Source organism: Rhipicephalus microplus, chromosome 3 (assembly GCF_043290135.1).
Source record: "Rhipicephalus microplus isolate Deutch F79 chromosome 3, USDA_Rmic, whole genome shotgun sequence".
Taxonomy (NCBI): domain Eukaryota; kingdom Metazoa; phylum Arthropoda; class Arachnida; order Ixodida; family Ixodidae; genus Rhipicephalus; species Rhipicephalus microplus.
Genome location: NC_134702.1, coordinates 264,591,801 through 264,616,557, shown reverse-complemented (window position 1 = coordinate 264,616,557; position 24,757 = coordinate 264,591,801). Strand labels below are relative to the sequence as shown.

Genomic DNA, 24,757 nt, shown 5'->3' with positions numbered 1-24,757 from the left:
ATGGACGTCTGTCCCATAGATGAGGAATGAGCACCAAACAATCTCCTATGCTTTTGTAGCAAGGCAAGCAACTCATCTGTTTGTGAAGAGGTCAGTTCTGGACTAATAGTCGCAGCAAGAACAGAAACGCTTGATGAACGTCCAATAGAAGGAAGATCAGAGCACGCTGGCATAAGCGGGAAAACAGAGACAGGTTGAGATTCAGAAACGCAAGCCATTGTGGCGCTTTTAGGAAGGAGAATTTTCTCAGAAGTCTGATTTGTAGCGTAGAGAAGTCCGGAGTCATTGTGGAACCGTGCTAGACCTGAAGCAAGGGCTGTAACTCTTGCGAGACAGCGTGCAGATTGTTGGACAAGCACGTCACCAGAGTCGATCACATTAGAACTGATGGCAACTATCCGCTGATGACCAGGTGGTAGCTCGGTATCTTCAGCAGCGAGCAAGCGAACGGGCTTGTCATCCGCATACAGGGCATAGTCAGTTTCCATCATATGAACAACATTTTCTTTACAGCAGATGGAAGCGTTCGCCGTAGACAGAAAATCCCAGCCTAATATAAGCTTGTGGGCACACGAACTCAGCACAGCAAATTGCACAAAATGAAGAAGACCAGCTATGAAAACACGAGCGGTGCACATAGCGGCAGATCTAATGGCGTCCCCTTGAGCAGCGTGCAGTGTAGGTCCATCATAGGGGGTGGTGACTTTTCGCAAACGTGAGCACAAAGAACGATCAATCACAGATAAACAAGCACCAGTGTCTATTAAAGCGTCCACGTACACACCTTCTATTAAAACAGATATCGTATTATATGGACGCACTGGAGGAATTTCTGTCTTTTCGATCGATGCAGCTTTTCCTCCAAAAGCTGCAGAGGTTAGTTTTCCGGGCGTTGGTTGGTGAATTGCGAGACAGGTCGCAATGGAGACGTGGAGCGGCGGAGGGGTGAGGGTGAGCGGCGTCTAGTAGAGCGGTAAGAACTGGTTGGCTCAGATGTCGCAGTTGGAGACGGTGAGCGACGTAGCGGCGGGTCATAAGGACGACGTTGGAAAGCGTACCAGCTTGTCCCATCATCCCGTCCGTAGGTGTCGAATCCACGACGTTGGTCCTGCTGAGGCTTCCAACAGACGCGTGCAATGTGGCCCCGGTAGCCGCAGTAATAACAGATTGGACGAGGTGGCCGCCACGGTGGGTGAAAGGGTTGGCTAGGCGCACTCGGAGTCAACGAAGCCAGCGGGACAGGCGTCGAGTGTGCGGGCATCGCTTGTACGACGGGTGGTGATCCAGCGAGGACTTGTGCGTACGTCGGCTGGGGTCGAGGTACTGGAGAGTCTGCATACGCTGGCCCAGTCATGGACGCCAACTCCTCTTTGATAACGTCGCGCAAAACAGTGTTGGAGGGGGGAGGTGGACTCGGTGTCATTGAGAGGCCGAAAGATTGCAGCTCTTCCCGAATAATCGCCCGGATGATGGCACGCAATGAGGCAGCAGTCGTGGTGGTGTTTTCAGCGCTGTCCGGCGGTAACCCTTGGGATTCAAGTTCCTCTAGGCGTTGGCACGTGGCAACAACGTCAGCGACTGTAGTCGGGTTTTGAATGACCAAGACATTGAACGCGACCGTGCCGATCCCTTTCAATAGATGACGAACTCTCTCCTGTTCAGACATGGACGTGTTGAAACGGTGACGGAGAGCAAGCACATCCTCTATGTAGGATGTGTAAGACTCACCGCATTGTTGCTTCCGAGCATCTAGTGTCTTCTTCGCGAGAGCTGAACGAACCCCCGGGGTGCCGAAAATTTGGCGAAGCTGTTTCTTGAAACGTGTCCAGTCCGTAATGTCCATTTCATGATTGAAAAACCATGTTTTCGCTACGCCTGTCAGATAGAAACAAACACTGCGAAGCTTGGTAGGATCATCCCAGTTGTTAGTGGAACTCGCTCGATTGAACTGGTCCAACCAATCCTCCACATCTTCACCTCGAAGTCCGGCGAACGTGGGCGGCTCACTTTGGTGCGCGGTGATAATCCACGACGGATAGGCCGCGGTAGCCGGGGCCGTGGAGGTAGACGCAGAAGCGCCGGTTGGCTCGTCCTGAGGCATGTTACCGGACACCTGGCACAAACGACGACCTGAGATCGGGCTGGGAGAGGACGGAAGATCGTAGAGCACACTCCACCACTTGTGATGTAACGGTGAAGGCAACCTTTATTAGGCCCAAAAAACACGATGAAGCGACCACGCCCAAGGCACAGAACTCAGACAACCCCAGTCCCCACAGCAGATGAAGATGACGACCACTCATGATGATGAATATGTGTAAAGAAAGTAGATGTGCCTAATGAATGCCTACAATATATATATATATATATATATATATATATATATATATATATATATATATATATATATATATATATATATATATATATATATATATAAGGGAAAGAAGTGTATACCTAAGGGCTCGTTTTTCCGTGTTTTTAACACAATAATAATGAGATATAACAGACAGTAATGCCAAGGAATGTACAGGGGAAGTTATTAACATTAATGGAATGTAAATAAGAAGAAAGAAAAGTGGATGAAAAAATTACCAACTGTAAGCAGGAATCGAACCTACGACCTTCGAATTACGCGTTCGATGCTCTAACCACTGAGCTATTACAGCGGCACTCCCTCCATCCACTTTTTTTGGGTTTATCTGTGAATTTAGAAGTAGGAGCGACAGTCAGCGCCATCTATAAGCCAAACAACGAGTGTGAAAACACTCTTATGCGCATGTTTGGCGTCACGTAGCACGTGAACTTATTATGAGCGGGCAGCTGATTAATTGTCCCTCTTATACAACCTAAACACACCAAGTCTGCCAGTACGAGACCCTCGTTCAATGAAATAAGGGAAAGAAGTGTATACCTAAGGGCTCGTTTTTCCGTGTTTTTAACACAATAATAATGAGATATAACAGACAGTAATGCCAAGGAATGTACAGGGGAAGTTATTAACATTAATGGAATGTAAATAAGAAGAAAGAAAAGTGGATGAAAAAATTACCAACTGTAAGCAGGAATCGAACCTACGACCTTCGAATTACGCGTTCGATGCTCTAACCACTGAGCTATTACAGCGGCACTCCCTCCATCCACTTTTTTTGGGTTTATCTGTGAATTTAGAAGTAGGAGCGACAGTCAGCGCCATCTATAAGCCAAACAACGAGTGTGAAAACACTCTTATGCGCATGTTTGGCGTCACGTAGCACGTGAACTTATTATGAGCGGGCAGCTGATTAATTGTCCCTCTTATACAACCTAAACACACCAAGTCTGCCAGTACGAGACCCTCGTTCAATGAAATAAGGGAAAGAAGTGTATACCTAAGGGCTCGTTTTTCCGTGTTTTTAACACAATAATAATGAGATATAACAGACAGTAATGCCAAGGAATGTACAGGGGAAGTTATTAACATTAATGGAATGTAAATAAGAAGAAAGAAAAGTGGATGAAAAAATTACCAACTGTAAGCAGGAATCGAACCTACGACCTTCGAATTACGCGTTCGATGCTCTAACCACTGAGCTATTACAGCGGCACTCCCTCCATCCACTTTTTTTGGGTTTATCTGTGAATTTAGAAGTAGGAGCGACAGTCTTCTAAATTCACAGATAAACCCAAAAAAAGTGGATGGAGGGAGTGCCGCTGTAATAGCTCAGTGGTTAGAGCATCGAACGCGTAATTCGAAGGTCGTAGGTTCGATTCCTGCTTACAGTTGGTAATTATTTCATCCACTTTTCTTTCTTCTTATTTACATTCCATTAATGTTAATAACTTCCCCTGTACATTCCTTGGCATTACTGTCTGTTATATCTCATTATTATTGTGTTAAAAACACGGAAAAACGAGCCCTTAGGTATACACTTCTTTCCCTTATTTCATTGAACGAGGGTCTCGTACTGGCAGACTTGGTGTGTTTAGGTTGTATAAGAGGGACAATTATTCAGCTGCCCGCTCATAATAAGTTCACGTGCTACGTGACGCCAAACATGCGCATAAGAGTGTTTTCACACTCGTTGTTTGGCTTATAGATGGCGCTGACTGTCGCTCCTACTTCTAAATTCACAGATAAACCCAAAAAAAGTGGATGGAGGGAGTGCCGCTGTAATAGCTCAGTGGTTAGAGCATCGAACGCGTAATTCGAAGGTCGTAGGTTCGATTCCTGCTTACAGTTGGTAATTTTTTCATCCACTTTTCTTTCTTCTTATTTACATTCCATTAATATTAATAACTTCCCCTGTACATTCCTTGGCATTACTGTCTGTTATATCTCATATATATATATATATATATATATATATATATATATATATATATATATATATATTGTAATGAATTTGAATAACGGACGCTCTGCTGGTAATGAAGAAGACGAGGATGATCGGTGGCTGCAGGAGTAGCTCGCGCACGCCGTTCGCCATTAGCCAGACCTGCCTGTTAAAGCTCATTTTCCCAAGCTGCGTCTGAACCTTTCTCGACGTACAACACCTCTATTTAGAGTGGTGGAGGAGCCGGGGTTCCCATCAACCTGGAACTTCGCAATCGGACGCTACCCTCACCGTTCACCATGACTGCTCCTGGCCCTTCTCAAGCTGCCTTACCAACGACAGTCTACTGTACTGGCGTGCCTCGGCAACGCGACCCACCAATTTTTTGCGGCAACGACGAACAAGACGTCGAGGACTGGCTCGTCGAGTACGAAATCGTAAGCGCTTCCAACAAGTGGAACGCCTGCGACCAGCTCACAAACGTGCGCTTTTACCTCGATGATGTGGCCAGCCTCTGGTTCAAGAACCACGAAGGCGAAATCACCAACTGGTCCGCCTTCAAGATCACCATCGCCGCGGTCTTTGGTCGTCCCGCCGTGCGCCGGCTTCACGTGGAACAGCGTCTCCGTAGTCGAATCCAGCGCAGGGACGAGACCTTTACAAGTTACATTGAAGATGTCTTGTCTCTTTGCAAGCGCGTCGATGAATCTCTAACCGAACGTGACAAAATCAAGCACATCATCAAAGGAGTTGACGACGATACCTTCCAGATGCTCGTCGCTAGGAATCCACAGACCATCACCGATGTTGTCCAGCTTTGTCAGGAGTACGACGAGTTGCGTAAGCAGCGTGTCTCGACGCGCAGGGCCGCTGAAGATACGGCTGAAGTTTCCGCCCTCGTGCACGATGTCGCTGCTGATCACACGTCTTACTTCCCCACATCAAACAGTTCATTCGTGAAGAAGTTGCGCGTCAGCTTTCTCTTGTGGCCGAAGCATCCGCGCCAGTGACATCGTTAGACCCACGTCTACGCCAGGTCGTTGAGACACAGGTCACGCAGGCACTGCCTCCATCGCCATCTGTCCCTACGCCGCTGACCTACGCTGCCGTCGTTGCTAGACCCCCCGCCCCACCTGTCTCTGGCGCATACAGGGGCACCGGGTCCTCCTACCCTACGACGCTGCCTACATACACGGCACCCCATCCCGTTTCGCCCCCTGCACCTTCTGTCGTTAACCCATGGCGCACCTTGGATAATCGGCCCATATGTTTCGCATGCGGTTTCGTGGGACATATAGCACGCTACTGTCGCCGTCGTAGCTTCCAGCCTCCAGACCACGGGAATTCTGCAAATTACCAGGCTGCCCAGAATCCCCGGCGACCATCTTCTCCTATCACCGACTCATTGTCCCCACGACGCCCTCTCGATTCTCGCCGGTCATTACCGCCCCGTCGCCGATCTGTCTCCCCGATGCTTCGGCGCACGAGCCCCGCTCGAGAGGAAAACTGACAGCCGCAGTTCCGGAGGCAAGAACTGCGTAGTCGTCGAACTTTCTAAGACCTCCTCTTTGTCCGACCAACGAAATTGATGTGCTAGTAGAAGGTGTTGCTGTACGTGCACGTGTCGACACAGGCGCCGCCGTTTCTGTAATTAGTGAAAAACTGTGTCGCGATTTGAGAAAAGTTACAACGCCGCTTACGAATCTCGCTTTGCGTACAGCCACCTCCCATTTCATCGCGCCGACAGCTCAGTGCACAGCACGTGTTTTTATTCAAGATGTTTGGTACGCCGTCAACTTTGTTGTTCTCCCACGTTCATCTTACGACATCATACTAGGATGGGATTTCCTTTCTACCCATCAGGCCCTCGTCGACTGCGCTCGCGCTGAACTCACGTTGACGAATCCGTGCCTTGATATTGACCAGCACAGTCCCTCCAAAGTGTTTGCCGCAGCTGACGTCCGCATCGCGCCGTTGTGCGCCTTCCTAGTGCCTGTGTTTTCCCCTGCTGCCACTAACTCGACGCTCTTGTTCCAGCCAACTATAGCTAGTGTGCAACACAGAACCATCGTCCTCCCGTTTGCCGTCATCAACTTTTCCAATGGTTCGGCGGTACTTTATGCGTGCAACGTTTCTGCATGTCCGTACATCCTGCTACGCGGCGAGTGTCTGGGAAGCCTCGAGACCTTAAATTGTATTTTCGAAGACCCGATCTATCCAGACAAGCCATTTTTACCGACTTGTGCCATTACACCCGCAACGGACGCTAATGAACCTATAGATGTATTCCGCAAGTCCATTGATTGTAACCTCACCCCTGGGCAGCAGGAACAGCTGATCAAGCTCCTACAGCGTTTTCGAGCCTCGTTTGACGACAATCAGCCTTCCTTAGGTCGAGCGTCATCTGTTGTTCACCGTATAGATACCGGTCAAGAGACGCCAATACGGCAGCGTCCATGTCGTGTGTCGACTACCGAACGCCGTGCCATCTATGAACAGGTTGACGACATGCTGACACGTGGCATAATCGAACCGTCAAGCAGTCCCTGGGCCTCTCCAGTTGTGTTGGTGAAGAAGAAGGACGGATCCATCAGGTTTTGCGTGGACTACCGGCGTCTCAACCGAATCACGCGCAAGGATGTCTATCCGCTGCCACGCATTGACGATGCCTTGGACTGCCTACAGGGAGCCGAATTTTTCTCTTCTTTAGATCTGCGCTCTGGATACTGGCAGGTACCCATGGCAGAGGCCGATCGTGAAAAAACTGCTTTCATCACGCCCGACGGGCTTTACGAATTCACAGTCATGCCCTTCGGCCTTTGCAACGCACCAGCTACTTTCGAGCGGATGATGGACTCTATCCTTCGAGGCCTCAAATGGAACGTTTGCCTTTGTTATTTAGATGACGTTGTCGTCTTTTCAACCGATTTCGCAACCCATTTAACCCGCCTCGAGAAAGTCCTCGCGTGTATTTCTGCCGTGGTGCTGAAACTGAATGTGAAGAAGTGCCATTTCGCTGCTCGAAAGATTACGATCCTTGGCCACGTGGTTTCAAAAGACGGCATTTTTTCTGACCCTGCCAAACTTACAGCTGTTTCAGCGTTTCCCAAACCGACCACCATGAAAGAGCTCCGAAGCTTCATAGGCCTTTGCTCTTACTTCCGGCGCTTCGTCCGCAATTTCGCGACGATCATCGCTCCTTTGACCAAGCTCCTCGCCGGCTCTAGAGACCTTTCCGCCTGGTCTGCCACCTGTGACGATTCTTTCAATGAACTGCGCCGCCTCCTCACGTCGCCACCTATTCTGCGACACTACGACCCATCGGCACCCACAGAGATCCACACCGACGCTAGTGGTGTCGGGCTAGGCGCTATTCTTGCACAGAAGAAAGACGGCTTCCAAGAGTACGTGGTTGCCTACGCAAGCCGAACTCTTAGCAAAGCCGAAACCAACTGTTCAGTCACTGAAAAGGAATGTCTCGCCATTATTTGGGCGATAGAGAAATTTCGACCTTACGTGTACGGGCGCCCTTTTGACGTCGTGACTGACCACCACGCCCTCTGCTGGTTGTCGTCACTGAAGGATCCAAGCGGTCGCCTTGCCCGATGGGCATTACGCCTCCAAGAATATAATATTCGCGTGGTCTATCGCTCTGGCCGGAAACATTCGGACGCAGACGCCCTATCCCGTTCGCCGCTACCCCCCGACCCGGACTGCTGCGAAAGTCTAACCTGTGATGCCACTGCCGTCACCATCGCCGAGATGCCATCTGAGCAACGCAAGGACCCTTGGGTTGCTTCGATTCTAGACATCCTGGCTGGGCACACGGCTTCCCCCCCTTCTCGCACATTGCGTCGGCAAGTCGAGCACTTCGCCACTCGCGACGACGCAACTACGCACCCGGTGGACGTCAGTGGCTACTCGTGATTCCACGTCATCTGCGATCCGAAATTTGTTCCACGTTTCATGACGACCCCCAATGTGGCCACGCAGGTTTCTTGAAGACTTATTCTCGCATACGTCTCCGATATTACTGGCGTGGCGTGTACCGTTTTATACGACAATACGTTCGGGCCTGCTCGATGTGCCAGAGACGAAAAACTCCCCCTTGTCACGCCAGCGGTACCTTGCTACCCTTACCATGCCCATCCCGACCATTCCACCACGTCGGCATCGATATCTACGGTCCCCTTCCCAACACCGCTGACGGTAACCGCTGGATCATAGTTGCCGTCGACCATCTCACGCGGTATGCCGAAACTTCATCCCTTCCCTCGTCTACAGCAAAGTACGTTGCGACTTTCGTTCTTCACAACATCGTATTACGGCATGGAGCACCTCAGGAGTTACTGAGTGATCGTGGTCGCGTATTCTTGTCAGACGTCATCACAGCATTGCTGCGTGAGTGCCACGTCGTTCACCGCACTACAAGCGCCTATCATCCCCAGACCAATGGAATGACAGAGCGCTTCAACCGCACCCTTGGTGACATGCTGTCTATGTATATCTCGTCAGACCACTCCAATTGGGACCGAGTGCTCCCGTTTATCACGTTCGCTTATAATACCGCCATTCAAAGCACTACTGGGTTCTCTCCTTTTTTCCTCCTGTACGGACGCGAACCTTCTTGCACTATGGACACCATCCTTTCGTACAAACCTGACTCCTCAGAGTCCACGACTTTGTCTCAAGCCGCTACATACGCTGAAGAATGCCGCCAACTGGCAAGATCATTCACAACTCGAGACCAAGGACGCCAAAAACACCACCATGACGCATCAAATAACGCTACTTCCTACGATCTAGGTTCACTCGTCTGGCTGCATGTCCCTTCGGCTACACCTGGCCTTTCTACCAAGTTGGTCCCCAAGTATCACGGCCCATATCATGTGCTACAAAAAACGTCACCGGTGAATTACCTCATCGAGCCACTGGAACCATCTTCTGACCAACGTCGTCATGGCCAGAAAATTGTCCACGTCTCGAGACTTAAGCCCTGCTACGACCCTCCCGTGTTTACTTGTCCATAGGTCGCCAGGATGGCTCCTTATTTCGCGGGGAGTAATTGTAATGAATCTGAATAACGGACGCTCTGCTGGTAATGAAGAAGACGGGGATGATCGGTGGCTGCAGGAGTAGCTCGCGCACGCCATTCGCCATTAGCCAGACCTGCCTGTTAAAGCTCATTTTGCCAAGCTGCGTCTGAACCTTTCTCGACGTACAACACCTCTATTTTAAGATAATAGTGCAGTATAGGAAACAAAACAATAAAATATTTATTTAATTCTAACAGTTTCGACTGGTGGACCAGCCTTCTTCGGAGGATGTAAGTGAAATGATACAAGTTCCCGTAGCAGAGGGTCACCCTCACAGTTTAAAGACCCTCCAAAAAAAAGAGACAAACGGGCGAACAAGGTAGCAACAGACAACAAGAAGCAGAAGAAGGAGAGAAACTAGAAAGGAGCGACGGAGAGCCGCCGGAAACGAGCGGGTAATTCTGGCATTGTTACTGGGTATAGGTAAGACGCGCCGCCAGCGGAGGCGACCAAGAAAAACGAAAAAAAACGGAAAAACGGAAAAATGGAAATAACTGTGACTCAGCCAATGTGGTATACAAAATTCGCTGTGAGGTGTGCAAACAGGAATATATTGGACACACGGAAACCGCGTTCCGTTTGCGTTTCAACAACCACAGGGCACACGTAAAGGGCCTCCCCAATTTGCCGTTCTCCAAACATATCAATCTTCCTGGTCACTCTTTCGAATGCGTTAGTGTCATACTCCTACAATCCGGCTTCCAGAACACACGGGAGCGCGAACAGCGGGAGTCATACTTTTTAATGAAATTCAGATCACTTACCCACGGAATCAACGAGAGCCCTGGGCGACTGACGTGCCTCCGCGACGTTTCGTGAAACACAGAAATTGAATTACTCAATTAATTTATTTATACATACGGGAAGTCGCGTACGCAAGTTGGTCAATATAGCGCGTGAAACTAAACGAATTCGATGCTACGTGAACCAAACGGCGTGTGTTAGTATTATTAGACTTTATTTTCATTTCTGAGTACTTTTTTAGTATTATTTATTTTTATATATTTTTTGTTTACGTTTTTGTTTGTTCATCCTTTACAAGAATACCCATTCATTTATTTTCAGTATGACTGGTTGTACATTTTTCTGCAAGAGAGGGCAGGTGGAGGGAGGGGGAGAGGGCACATTAGCTTTCCAACGTGGCCATTATATTCCGAAAGCTGGAGCGGGTCGTATGCTTCTTGTGTGTGTGTGTGTGTGTGTGCGTGGCCCGATGCCACGGGCCAGCCGCCGAACCACGTGAACTTAAACTCGATCCATGTGTGGGATGCGAGTAAGCGGCAACATGTTCCACATTTTTCCGTTTTTCTTGGTCGCCTCCGCTGGCGGCGTGTCTTACCTATACCCAGTAACAATGCCAGAATTACCCGCTCGTTTCCGGCGGCTCTCCGTCGCTCCTTTCTAGTTCCTCTCCTTCTTCTGCTTCTTGTTGTCTGTTGCTACCTCGTTCGCCCGTTTGTCTCTTTTTTTGGGGGGTCTTTAAACTGTGAGGGTGACCCTCTGCTACGGGAACTTGTATCATTTCACTTACATCCTCCGAAGAAGGCTGGTCCACCAGCCGAAACTGTTAGGATTAAATAAATATTTTATTGTTTTGTTTCCTATACTGCACTATTCTCGAAGTTTATAGCTTTTTTTACGGTAGCCGGAAGAAAACCTGATCATCTATTTCATCTATATATATATATATATATATATATATATATATATATATATATATATATACATAATTCAATGGGCCAGTTAGTCTTCGTGAAGGTATGGGATATGGCACAACGGAAGCGTTGTCAACAAGGATAAATATATTTATTTCCCAACAGTTTCGGGAGGGGTCCTCCCTTTATCAGGGGATGAGTCCTATGATGAAGGGAGGACTTCCCCCGAAACTGTTGGGAACTAAATATATTTATCCTTGTTGACAACGCTCCCGTTGTACCATATATATATATATATATATATATATATATATATATATATATATATATATATATATATATATATATATATATATATATATATATATATATATATATATATATATATATATATATATATATATATATATATGATATGGCACAACGGAAGCGTTGTCAACAAGGATAAATATATTTATTTCCCAACAGTTTCGGGAGGGGTCCTCCCTTCATCAGGGGATGAGTCCTATGATGAAGGGAGGACTTCTACCGAAACTGTTGGGAACTAAATATATTTATCCTTGTTGACAACGCTCCCGTTGTACCATATATATATATATATATATATATATATATATATATATATATATATATATATATATATATATATATATATATATATATATATATATATATATATATATATATATATATATCCACCAGTACACGCATTTTAGTCACACGTCACGACCAACTTAACAATGTCCATGCAGTGCCCCTTTGAACAGCCGCTACTTTTTACGCCGACCATTTTTTGTCCAACTACGTTAGACTTGAGCTAGTTTTAAGAGCTAATACTGTCGAAAAGGTGAAATTTACAACGCACATTAGTTTAGCGGCATGCTATATTCCGCTTCGCCAACTGTAAACGTTCGACGCAGGGCTACCCAGGATTTTTAGGGGCGAAGCTCCTTATGGCATGGCTTGTGCGTCCCTCGTATTACGTAACCACCATTGGCACATACCCGAAATAGCGGTCCTTACAATGTCTGCTGGATGGGGACACTTGTATATGATGAATACATGATGAAAAGATGTGAGATGGCTGTGCTTGGAGTTTTCTCTAGACATATGAACGGACGAACGGACTGACACACGCACGGACGGACAGGCAGAGGGGGGCACGGACGGATGGACAGACAGTGGGATGGCCGCAAAAAGAGATGGACGGACAGACAGACGAATGAACAAACGGATGGATGCACCAAGGATCACACAGATAGGCGGACGTAAGAACGAATGGACAGACAGACTGACGGACGCTGCGCCCCACCAATCACCATTCACTCCGTGGATATGCTGTGATTTTTTTGAGTGGGGGGGTGGTGCAGCAGAACGACTAGCTTTGGCAATTGGTGGTCACTGTGAATACATGTAAGTATTTTATTATACCCTGAAAAGTTAAATTACGAAAACATTTCGTGGTGTAGGTGGTTGAGATTACCTTCCTCGCCACTCTCTACTTACGGCCTCCTGGTTCTGCGTGTGTTTGACACGGTATTTTTTTTCATCGCACAGCTTTCTGAGCGCAGCTAACTTCCAATACAACGACTCAGTTATTCTTAATATTGTAGGCGCCTGTCCAACAAAGAAAGAGTTCAGAGAATAAATCAGAATAAGACACGCCCTTTCTAATTAATTTTCGATCTCTCACAAGGACTTTTATGGAGCTGAAATTCCATAGACTGGCGTGTCATACTCGAGGGCTATGACATCATGTGCTAGACATGAATGATAGGCAGGCACGAAGAATTCTGCACCAAAAAAGCGCACCGGAGAAGCTGGAGCTCATAGCAGTTCCTGCGCGCGGTTCTTTCAGTACTATTTGACTACAGCGCCACCACTACGGGCAAAGCAAAAGGCATCAGGTGGCGAGGTGCTGTCATGCCGGATGGACGGATGCATAGATATGGCTGTACCCTTTGAATTGGGCGGTGGTGAACGCCACGAAGCCGTACTACTTACTTACCCAAAAACTAGATTTATTTTTTTCCCTTTGAATAGTGAGGTTGAGGACTCGTACTTTGCAGTGAAGGGTTTAATTTCCACTCATGCCTTGACTTTAGCCATCAATCAGATAACCTTCTTCTCGTTAATTCTACCCGCTTAAAGTCTATTTTGCCCTCCATGTCCCTAAACCCCAGTACTTTGAAAAACACTGCGCCATCATCCTGAACTATAGGGGGAAGCCCTTTATAGAACATCACCAAGTGTTCGGCAGTTTCTTCTTCCTCTCCACACGCACAGCATACTTGGTCTGCCCCTTCGTATTTGGCCCAATATGTCTTGGTTCGCAACACTCCCGTCCTTGCCTGAAACAGTAGAGAACTACCCCAAGTATTGTCATAGATCCTTTCCTTGGTAATTTCCTGCTTAAAAGTTTGATAGATCTCTAGTGCGGACTTCTTAATCATGCCGATTCTCCACATGTCAGTCTCCGTTTCCTTCACTTTCTTCCTAACCGATAGTTCTTTTTGGTTTGACCACCTACTGTTTTCTGAATACTTATCAGTCAATTTTCTGGTTCTCTTCCTCCATTTTGTATCGACAATCTACATGTACAAGTAGCTAAAAACCTTCCCAGCCCAACGCTCCTCCCCCATTTCTCTCAATCGCTTCTCAAATTTTATGTTGCTGCTAGCTTCCCTGCTCTCAAATGATGTCCATTCCATACCACCTTGTACTGATTTGGTGTATTCCCGTGAGCTCCTAAAGCAAGCCTACCCATTCCACAATGCTTAATTTGTAATCTTGCTTGAGCTTCTGATCTCATGTACAAGAGTGCATTGCCGAACGTCAGCCAAGGAACCATGACCCCTTTCCATATTCCTCTCACAACATCATACCTAATGTAATTCCACAGTGCCCTATTTTTCATCACTGCTGAATTTCTTTTACCTATATTTATCAGGTATATTTCGTGTGTCCTTAGGTACTCGGTCCCATTGCTTATCCATACGCCCAGATATTTGTATTTATCTGTTATCTCTAGCGTAACCTTCTGCATTCTAAGCTCACTACCTTCGTTGTCATTGAAAATCATAACTGCTGATTTTTCCTTACTGAATCTAAATTATAACCTATCTCCCTCATTACCGCAGATGTCCATCAATCTCTGCATATCTTCCTTGTTGTCGGCCATTAGCATTATATCATCTGCGTAAATTAATTCTGGTAGTGCCTGATCAATGAGTTTTCCTTGTTTGACTAAAGAAAGGTTGAAGCCAAGTCCACTTCGCTCTAATTTGGCCTCTAGTCCTTGTAGGTACATCGTGAATAATAAGGGTGACAGGGGACACTCCTGCCTAAGCCCCCGTTTTACCTCTGCAGGCTTGGATACCTGTTTTTCCCTTTTATAACTGCCTTGTTACCTTTATAGATATCATTTAAAAGATTAATGACTCTATTTTCCGCACCTAGTGTGTCCAGTATCCTTCACAAGTCCTCTTGAACCACGCTATCGTATGCTCCCTTGATATCCAAAAATACTAGCCACAGGGGCCTGTGTTCCTTTTCTGCTATTTCGATGCACTGCGTCAGTGAGAACAGATTGCCTTCCAACCTCCTGTGTTTCCGAAACCCATTCTGCACTTTCCCCAGCACCCCCTCATCATCTATCCATACCTGCAGTCTTTCCTTTATAATCTGCATCGCCAACCTGTAGACAACTGATGTCACTGTTATAGGACGGTAGTTGTTTATGTCAGCTTTGTCCCCCTTTCCTTTATAGATCATGCTCATCCTGCTAAGTTTCCATCCATCGGGGACTTCACTATTGAGTATTATTTTGCTGAGTGCCTCTCTCAAAGCCTGCTTAGACTTCGGACCTAATGGGTTGTTATCAGCATAATTGGAATGCCATCTGGGCCTGTTGATGTACTACTGAGAACTCTCTTCTGAGCCCTTTCCCACTCTCGTTGTGAAAATTTAGCCATTACGCCACTTGATTCCTCCTTGTCTATTGTGGTGCATAAAGCACTTCTTTGTCGAAAATTTTCTGTCACCCTTGTTCTTATATATTCAATAGCTTCGTCCACTTCTAGCCTAGCACCTTGGGCTATAGTTATCAACCTCTGCTCTAGGTTCGTCTCATGTCTTAGGGAGTTTAGATGGTTCCGAAATTTCGCAGCTGCCTTTCTATCTTTTTTATGTACTTGTGCCAGCCACTGAGTTCCCTTCTTTCTAATCTTTTCATTGATCAGAAGGGATGCGTTCCTTCTACAGCTTAGAAAGATTTCCCGTTTTCTTTCATTATCATCTGTCGGTTCACTCCGCTGCTTAGCATGGCTTTGTTCCCTAGAGGCTTCCTGACGTTTTGCGATAGCTCTCGTAACTTCCTCATCCCACCAACTTTGGGTTTGTGTCTTCTTTTCCGGGATGACTTGTCACGTGCCTCAGCAAGCTCTAGCTCAAACTGTCTGATTAGATTCGTGTATGTCTACACTATTTTATTATCCTCAGTGATTACCTTCTCAATTTGTTTAGTAGCTTTGTCTATTTGTCTTTCTGAATAAAAATTTTCCTGCAGTTGCTCATCTTGTCTCCTCCCCACTTGCACTGCTCTTCCAATACTTAGCTTGATACGTTTGTGATCACTACCCAGACTTCTGGAGCCACCTTCATCTATGTGCATACCTCTGAGCTTATGATACATCTTATGTGACATCAGTGCGTAATCTATCGTCGACTGCAACCTTACTACTTCCCTTGTTATTTGCCCTTCACACTTCTCAGTACTGTTGCAAATGATCAAATTATGTCTTTCACACATATCCAAGATCATTTTGCCTGTCCAGTTGGTATTCCCATCTATATCTTCTATATGCGCATTCATATCTTCTAATATAATTATCTCGCACTCTCCTCCTAACTCCTGAATGTCCTTTGATATACACTCTTCCATTGCCCGGTTTTCCTCTCTAGCCTTTGCTCCCGTCCACAAGTACGCCAAACCAAAGAGTGTCATTTGACCTGCCACTTTCCCTTTTAGCCATAAATGTTCCTTTCACTCCTGCCTGACTTTTTGCCAGTCTGTACTTTTAGGAATGAATGCCCCAATACCACCCCCCTTTCTGCTGCCCTAAGATGTCCTAAGATGTGTTCTGTCCCTAAGATGTGTTTCTACAAAACCGTACACCATCGGCATTTCCTCTCTTAACTGTTCTTCTATCTCTTCCAATTTCAGCCTGTTCCTGCCACCCTACATGTTAATATACCCGATGTCTGTATTGGCTCGGCACTCGTGGCTACGTCTATTTCTGCTCCGAACTCTACCTATCTTAGATACTGGTGCCCCTTTGGAATCGTATCTGTCCACACCACCTGTCCAAAAGTCTCCTTGGTTGTTTTCCTCGTTACTAGCTATCCTGCACACCGAAAAGCCTGCGTGCCCCCCCCCCCCCCAAAGGAGAGAAAAGCTACTGCGCGTCCTGCAAGTAGCCAACCCACCTCGCCACCCAGCCGCCCATCGAAGTGAATTCTGTCTCGTTGAAAACCACCCCACCTATGCACCTCTCTATTTATTTCCACCGCTTCAAAGCCTTTCTCTCGACTCATCCGCCATATCTCTTGATTTGCGTTGACAACTGCTCTTTGCAGGTTGCCGTCACGCACCGGTACCTCTGGTAGCATGCATATCTCTATCTGTACCTGAGAAGAAGTGCCGCGCATGGCATCGACCCCTTTCGCCAGTGTGGTCACTAGTCCTGCCGTATGTTCATTTAAGACGTCGTTTAAACCGCCTGAAATTCATTACGAGGTTTCGTCTATCAGCTGTAGTTTTTAGTTTTGCGCTCACTTGCCTCATGACTGCTTCCAGCTCGCGACCTGGGAACGTCCCTACTGCAACCCTCCTGTCACCTCTTACCCTCTCTTTGATTGCTTCTGCGCATCGATTTAAATTCGAGTCCCCATCACATGCTGTTACTTTTCAGCTGGAGCGTCCTGCACGTGGGGGTTACATGAACCTGTGACACCGGCTGCTTTGTCCCCTCCCGGCCCCACCACTTCTTCGCTGAAGCTGGGTCTTGCGACAATTGAACCGGCTGAACCCGTTTTTTCCAATCTTGCTAGCTCTTCCTTCCCCGCTGTTCTGGTTGCCTGTGCCCTACTGTTTTCTTTGTCGGCCGCTCCTTTGTTCACCTTGGCTAGTGCTTCCTCGGCGGACTTTAGCCTTTCAACCATCGTTTTCTCCATTTTTTCTTCGATCTCACATTACCTACACTTCGCGTCAGCCTCCTCTTCATTTGCTTCTGCACTTGGGTCTATTTTCAAACTCACTCCGAGTCCTGAACACTTTACAGCCTTTTTAACCATGTATTTATGGCACCAATTGTCCTTATGACTTGTCTCACTCGATAATTACAAAACTCGATCCCTGCCCTACGGAAAAGAGAAAGCCTAAGCTCTACTACAGAAATTTGCGTTTTCACTGTGCGTGCACCTCCCCACGGGGTGGCAAAAGAAAGAAAAAGCACAAAGAAACAAACACACACACGCGCACAAACTAGTAAATACCTGCAGACTGACCTCCGAAAAAGTTGTACAATGTAATAAGTGCTACAAAGATTTTAACTGCTGCCTTATAAAGATAAAGGCAAGCTCGAAACATGCAAAACCACTTATCAGCGCAGTCGATCGCGAGCGCTGAAAAAACACGTCCATCATGCACCGTTCCAGTCCGAACTGAAAGGCCAATCAACACTTCTAGTAGACTCTAACGGCGGTACTTTGGAAATTGGGAGACGGTTCACTGACACCGAGTGCTGCTTCTCTCTCGCTCAGTGAGCCGTGTTGAACCAATTCTACCAGGTGTTGTAGGTTAAACCGGTTGAACCACTCCGTTTGAGTTCGCGCTCCGTGAGAGAGGTAGGCTGAGTGGGCCCCTGCAGAATCGGCCATGAACATGCCCGGGTTTTAGAACCCGAGGAGCGAGAGGGATGGTGTGAGAGATTGGCTTGCCGATGCTCGCGGAAGCACGTGGCGCACACGTGCGCATTCAGAACTTTTAGCAGGCGGTTCATAGTCGAGGGGGGAGGGGGAATCCAGCAGCGACCAGCGCAGGCATCGTTTCTTTCGAGCTGCCTGCATAGACAAAGTATTGGAAACTCCAGGAGAAAGGGGGGGTAGGCCAGCTTTCCTGTTGCTTCCTTTCCCTCCTTCTATTTTCACTGTCCCGTGTTTCGCGCTGTTTTTTTTCGCTTCGTTGATCCAGTACCAATAGGCCCAAATCAGCACCTTAGCCCTTGTATTTTCCCTTCCTTTATGGAGATTGCAAGCTGCTGTTCGCCTGAGCACAATACCCCGACTTGTACCCGGCGAGGACTATTATTCGTCACCCCTCTCACTCTGTTGTCAGGCTGCTCTCAAGGGGATTTTCGCTACTTACGCCACGAATGCGTTTCTTTTTTCCGAGGGGAACACGCTCCACGCACCCACATCATTTTATTCTTCACTGCCCGCGGGTCGTCCTATCTGGGAACAGCAATACAGAACACCTATACTAGTACACTGTACCTATACATTATCATTTGACTGCACATTCAGCGTCACCGAAGGCGCTGCCCTACTGTGCAGCGCTAGTTTCGTATGGTATTAAGGCGGGCGTTTGAAATTGAAGCAAAATCATTCTGAACTAACGACGCTAGCATCAATTATAGGATGCCTTAGAGCATTGACGGTTGAATTTTGGCATTACCAGAGGCAAAACTACAGAATACTCTAAAAAAGTCGCAAACAAAACTCTGCTGTCAGGGGTCTTTTAAACACTCAACTTCAATTTTTCAAAGCCCCCCCCAAAATTGCTGACTCAAAAGTAATAGAATTGTCGCTAACACGATTGAAAAGACGCTAAATTTAGCGGCTTTCTCGCTAAGTTAATAACACTGATACAACCGTAGTATGTTCACAGACGTCACAGAACACCTTGCTAGAGAGGGAAGTGTGACGGACGAGAGCGGAGGGTGCCACAAAACGAGCGCTAAAAAACAGGGCACGCCGCCAAATTCTCGCGATAAAGCGCGGGAGAGACGCCACGAGGTCAACGATAAAAAAAAGAAAACAAGCATCCAAAGACTCCCCGGGCGCGTGGCCCTCTCCCCTCTCGGAAACGTAGGTTCGCCGACGAACCTCCTCAACCCACATCGACGGCTGAGCAAGCCCTGGAAATTTCTAGATGGAAAGGTCAGTGGTGAGGCCGGGTTGCGTCATCCGTCGCGGACGGCCTTCAAACCGTCTCGCCCTCTCTCCAGCCTTCGCTGCGTATCGCGCCGACGAAATGATGAGAACTTTCTGGAATCTTGCGCGGAAGGTATTTAATCGAGCAGCCGAGATGGGAGATCAGGGGAAGATGGAAGTTAGCGCCAGAGCGCGTGGGGTATTCCGCCGTGTAGTCAGCGAAGGTTTTGTCCGTAGTGACAAAGCAGGAGAAGAAGAGGATTTCCATCTGAGGGGTGAAGGCTCGAGCTACAGGCAAGAGCGTGTGGCTACCGCTATCGAGCGAAGACGCGTGGCAACAGCTGCGTGTGTGAAGCCGACGTGTTTCCGGCGAAGTTTGAAGCTTGGAGACAATTGAAGACGCGAGGTTTCCTGGAAGAGAAACTTCGGGGGAAGCGGAACGACAACAACGCTGGACATTGAGTGAGTGATTCTCGGAAGAGTATCATCCAGACTTTTGTTCCAAGAACTTTGGACTCAATAGGTTTTCTATCTTTTTAGTCATTAAGTGTCTTGGTTGTTCAATGCATGCGACTGCATTGTAGCGCGTATTGTTGTCTGTGTCCGTTCTTTTGAGTGTGGCTGATTGTACTGTGTAGTACGCTGTTTGATTGGTGACATATTGTATGCAACTATTGTGGAGTGTGTATACTTGTGTATCGTTTTTGATCTGTCATTATTGAGAATATAATTTTGTTTTGTTTATCAACTCTCGGCTCTGACTTGTTCTTTGGGCCACAGCCGGCGTCCGCTGGCGCGCCAAAAAGGACCACTTCTAAATTGTCCACACTTTCGTGGTGCGGTTCGGGGGGCCGATACTTCGGCCCTTGAAATTAGCCCGGCGATCGCCTCCCTGATTAACGGGACCTGTGACAGAGGGCTGCACGATAAGTAAGTAGTTGTTCCTATTGCGTTTTGACACAGGACAGACGTTTCATGCGCCACATAAAAAAATAGGTAACAATAATAAATAACTAACAATAAATATATCAATAAATATTAAAAAAATAGTTGGTCTGTTTGTGCTACAGTAAACTTTATCAATTTTACTCGTCCCGGACGGCTCCGCGCGGCCCCGGAGGCCGGCGCTGCATTCGTTTTTCTCGGGGACCAACTGGAAGTTCCGCCCACTGGTATGGGATCGCTCGGACGCATGTTAGTTTCTGGCGTGCCTAGCGGCCTGCGGGCGGTCCGGGACGTGAGTTTCCGTATCATATCCCAAGAGATGTATGGAGAAAATGCAACGTCGCTATTGGCTGGAAATGGTCACGTTATCTAAACGCATTTTTGGTACTTTTTGTTTGTGTTTTTTTAAAGCAAGATGGTGCCACAGGACGGGGGGGGGGGGGGGACAGAGCACCTTGAGAAAAACGAGCGCGCTCTGGCAGCCAGCGGGTGGCCAGAAGTGGAAAATCTAAGAGCCCTAGTAGTATTGAAGCCGTGTGTAGGCACAAATTACGCCGAAAAATGTGTGTGTTGCCGTTTCGTTGATCGCGGATCGTTTTACGAATGAACGCAATGGTGTATGCGTGGATCGCTTTACGACGGACTGAAGGTGAGAACGCAGAAAAATGTTTATACTGCCTATTTGCCACGCTACAAGCGTTGCTTCAATCGAACGGGGTGTGTTTTTACGCAGCTGCTCTTCGCTCCGATTTTTTCTCCACTACGCCTTTGTTTGGGGGCTGCCAGTCGGCACAGAAGACGTGGGACCTTCCACCTGTACTACTTTGGACGTTAGCTGTTTCATGGTAAGTATCGTGAATACATTGAAAGGCTGACGACAAAAGCTGCATACAAGTAGCTTGACAGGCCCGTCAGCCCAATTCAAACGTCAGCAGCAGACGGCAGATATGCATGCTGTAGAAATTTAGAGTAATAGACACAACACACCAAAGTATCGCAATTCTATTGCGATAACAAAAATATGCAAGTAAAAAATATATCCACGCTAACAACTAAACAAAGAAACGATATTGTATTCGAAAAACATGGGAACGCTACAAACAAGAAAAAGAGAAACGACGAGGCAATACTGAAACATACAAAAGTGCAAATAGTGTCAATTTACAAAAAAAAGATGCACCGGTAAAAGAAAGACTGATAATAAAAAGTATACACATGAGCTACTGCACACAACAGAACAGGAATAAGCGCTTCAAAAAAAAAATGGTTACACCAATCAGGGTATCACCCACTCCGAGATGCATATGCACTAAAATGCTACACATAGGAAAACCAACGGCTAGTAATTGAAGGCGCGAAAAATTGGATGCATAATGCATTAAAACGGTACACACAGGAAAAAAAGTAATGTTTGTTGTTGAAGGCGCGAAAAATTTGAGTAGCAAAGAGAAGGAGTAAAAAGAAGGTCTGTAACGAAGGTCCGCAAGGCAGAATCGATAGACACTTGGCGATAACAAAATGGGCGACGTAAAAAAAAAAAAAGAAACCTTACCAGGATGACGCTATCAATCTACGCACTTCCTTTTTAGAAGTACGCGTCATATCTATGTTTCTTGCTTCCAGTTTGTTCAGTAAGCATGGCAAAGTATTAGATAATGTTTGCAGACCGTATGATGTACGAAAGGTGGGCACGTGCCATCGTTCAGTGTTTCTGCAAGTGTATACATGCGCATTCGGGAAAAGGCAGGCCAGCTCAGATAAATTTTTGCAATTTTTCGCTAGTTCTTTCTTGAAGCTAAGAGCTAATTTTACATTATAAAGATTGAAAATTTTGGTAATGCAGTATTTCTGAAATAAATGACCAGTGTGGGCCGAGAAGCTCGAATTCCAAATGGAACGCAAGGATTTTTTTTGCAGTAAATTGAGTCTATTTTTATTAGCAAGCGTAGTAGTTCCCCAAACTTGGTGAGCGTAATTTAGATAAGATTCAAACAAAGATTTATAAAGCAGTAACTTAACTTTAAGTGGAATTAAGTGGCGGTGTTTGCTAAGAATTCCTGCAATGCGAGACAATTTTATCATTACAGAATTAACGTGGTCATCCCAAGTAAGGTGACTACTGAAGTGCACTCCTAATACCTTCAGGCATTCCACAATATCTATTGAGTCAGAACCAAATTTAACATACTGCGGAACAATGCCGAACCAAATTTAACATACTGCGGAAGTTTCACCAGTAGAATTGACGTTGCGGTCCTCCGTTTCGCGCGTAAAGTTTCGATTTTGTAGGGCAGAGGTGCGCTTATCCAATCGGTGCCGTTTAAATGTTTACAGATTTGTGGTACATTCGCAGCTTGTCATTCGTAAGCGCACAAGCCTTTAACACTTTGCAAAATCCGCGTCAGCAATAAACAATATGAAACATGTATTTTTTTTTCGTACATGCTCTGCGCTGTTGCATGCATGCAACATTATGTGATTTCACTTTGTCGAATCTATTAGGTGTAACAGCTACCAATAAGTGCGATTAATACACAAAATATGCTATACTGCGCTTCAAAAAATATGTGATTGGGCATCATTTTTCAGCGTCTTCTGCATACCTGCACGTTGCCATCTAATGCTCACCGACATTTGACAACACTGGCAGGGATTACGCAATGCCAGCAGGTGCTGTGCGCGCACGCATTTCTAGGGCCCCACCCACATCGACGCCGGAAGATTCAGGCTCTCCGCGAGGCTCTCTGGACAGCCCTTAGCTTCTGGTCCTTTGCGGAGCTGGTGATGAGCTGTAGCCAGTCTTTCTCAGTGAAGGGAGACCCTGAGCCCCCGCGCAAGTCGTGACACTGCCACAGCATGTGTGGAGGGGTGCACCTGTGATGACCACTGCGCGGACAGCGTGGGTCTATTCCGTCTATGAATTTTTTTTTATGTGGCACAGCATTTCAGCAATCTGGACAGCAAGATGATCATGAAAATGAATCTGTGAAACTACAACATCATCGGAAATCTGCAGTTTAACCTGCATCCAGAGAGAAAAAGAGGAGGAAAATAGAGAAACAGTCTCACCAAGACAAAAATACATAGACACACACACACACACACACACACACACACACACACACACACACACACACACACACACACACACACACACACACACACACACACACACACACACACACACACACACACACACACACACACACACAAAAGATGCAATATAGAAACATTACGACAGTTATGCACTACAGCTGTGAGGACTGAAGAAGCGGCAGTGTTAGTGGTGTTCTCCTCACCCTCACTTCCCTTGCTTACCTCTTGCTATAATACTGTGCTGTGTGTCATCTCTCCTCCTCACTTCTCTTTTCCCCCCCATCCACACACAAGACTTATTCTATGCTCTGCTTTCTCCATTGCTGCTATTTCTTCTTGTCGTACCCACTTCTCATTTCCTCCTTCTTGATGTACCATACTCTATAACGTGGTTTCTTAAAATGGGCTCCGTGGAACCAAAAGGTTCTGCAGGCCCGCCTTCAGAGTTCCACGAGCCACTCAGAATTTTACCTGGTTTCACACCCACCAAGTCACTTAGATGGTGAAACAGAGGTGCGATCCATTTCCATTGCCCACAGGCGAGTGCCAATATGCACATCCCAGCACATAGCAAAAACGCATAAGCCGCACAATAAATCCTGCCAGGAGCTTGTAGACAGCCTGACTTCGAAGACCTTTTAAGACGGGTCGCATGCTTGAGCTTCCACATTTGAATCTTGGAGGCCCTATTTTGTCTCCATGCGCATTTCCCTTGTTTGAGGATAGGCGCCGAAGATAAGGCAGTGGACATGGTGCTATTATTTGCAACAACAATACTTGTAAACAGGCATCCCAACAGCAGCTTTCCCGAAAAATAAAGCACAGGAATAGGCTGAATTCAGCAGCCTAGAAGTTGTGGGCCCTGTGCATTAGTGAGTCTCTTATCGATTTGTTTGTGTAAAGAAAGTGCTACCAGTGATTAAGTTTTTTGTGTACCCTTGCTTTAGAAGTTTTGGCACAGAAAAATTGCTTGCATCGAAATATGCTTACATGAAAACGGGGAGGGTCTGGGCACTTGATGGAGCTTAGTGGGGTTCCCTTGGACCCATACACTTGGAAACTCTCCTCCGCTATGCTCTGCTAACGTGCCTGGATAGCCAGTTCATTACAACGCTTGCATTCACATCGCAGAGTACACAGGTCAGAACATCGCTTCACCACCAGCTTCTTTCTTTCCTTTTCTCTTTATTTTTCTGCCTTCCTTTTCGTTTTTTATATCTAATTCTTGCTTTCTATCTTCATATATTTCTTTATATTCCTCGCTTCTTTTTCTTTTCCCTTTCCTTCTCTCAATTTCTCACTTCCGCTTTCTTTCAATTCAATACAATGCTTTTGCATGGCGAGATGGGTCATCGTTAAAAAAACAGAGTGCAGAAAAGAGAAGAGAACTTGTTCTTGTGTGCAGTCAATTTTTCTTTTCATTTTCAAATGGTTA

The 24,757-nt window shown here is 46.6% G+C and overlaps 5 non-coding genes across 5 annotated transcripts; 2 read left to right on the top strand and 3 right to left on the bottom strand.

Moving 5' to 3' along the window:
- Positions 1–2,596: 2,596 nt before the first annotated feature.
- Positions 2,597–2,669, bottom strand: TRNAT-CGU (transfer RNA threonine (anticodon CGU)). Its single transcript has one exon. It is a non-coding gene; the product is annotated as a tRNA-Thr (tRNA).
- A 384-nt stretch (positions 2,670–3,053) lies between these two features.
- On the bottom strand, positions 3,054–3,126 carry TRNAT-CGU (transfer RNA threonine (anticodon CGU)). The gene has a single exon. It is a non-coding gene; the product is annotated as a tRNA-Thr (tRNA).
- A 384-nt stretch (positions 3,127–3,510) lies between these two features.
- Positions 3,511–3,583, bottom strand: TRNAT-CGU (transfer RNA threonine (anticodon CGU)). Its single transcript has one exon. It is a non-coding gene; the product is annotated as a tRNA-Thr (tRNA).
- A 109-nt stretch (positions 3,584–3,692) lies between these two features.
- TRNAT-CGU (transfer RNA threonine (anticodon CGU)) lies at positions 3,693–3,765 on the top strand. The gene has a single exon. It is a non-coding gene; the product is annotated as a tRNA-Thr (tRNA).
- A 384-nt stretch (positions 3,766–4,149) lies between these two features.
- TRNAT-CGU (transfer RNA threonine (anticodon CGU)) lies at positions 4,150–4,222 on the top strand. The gene has a single exon. It is a non-coding gene; the product is annotated as a tRNA-Thr (tRNA).
- Positions 4,223–24,757: the final 20,535 nt, after the last annotated feature.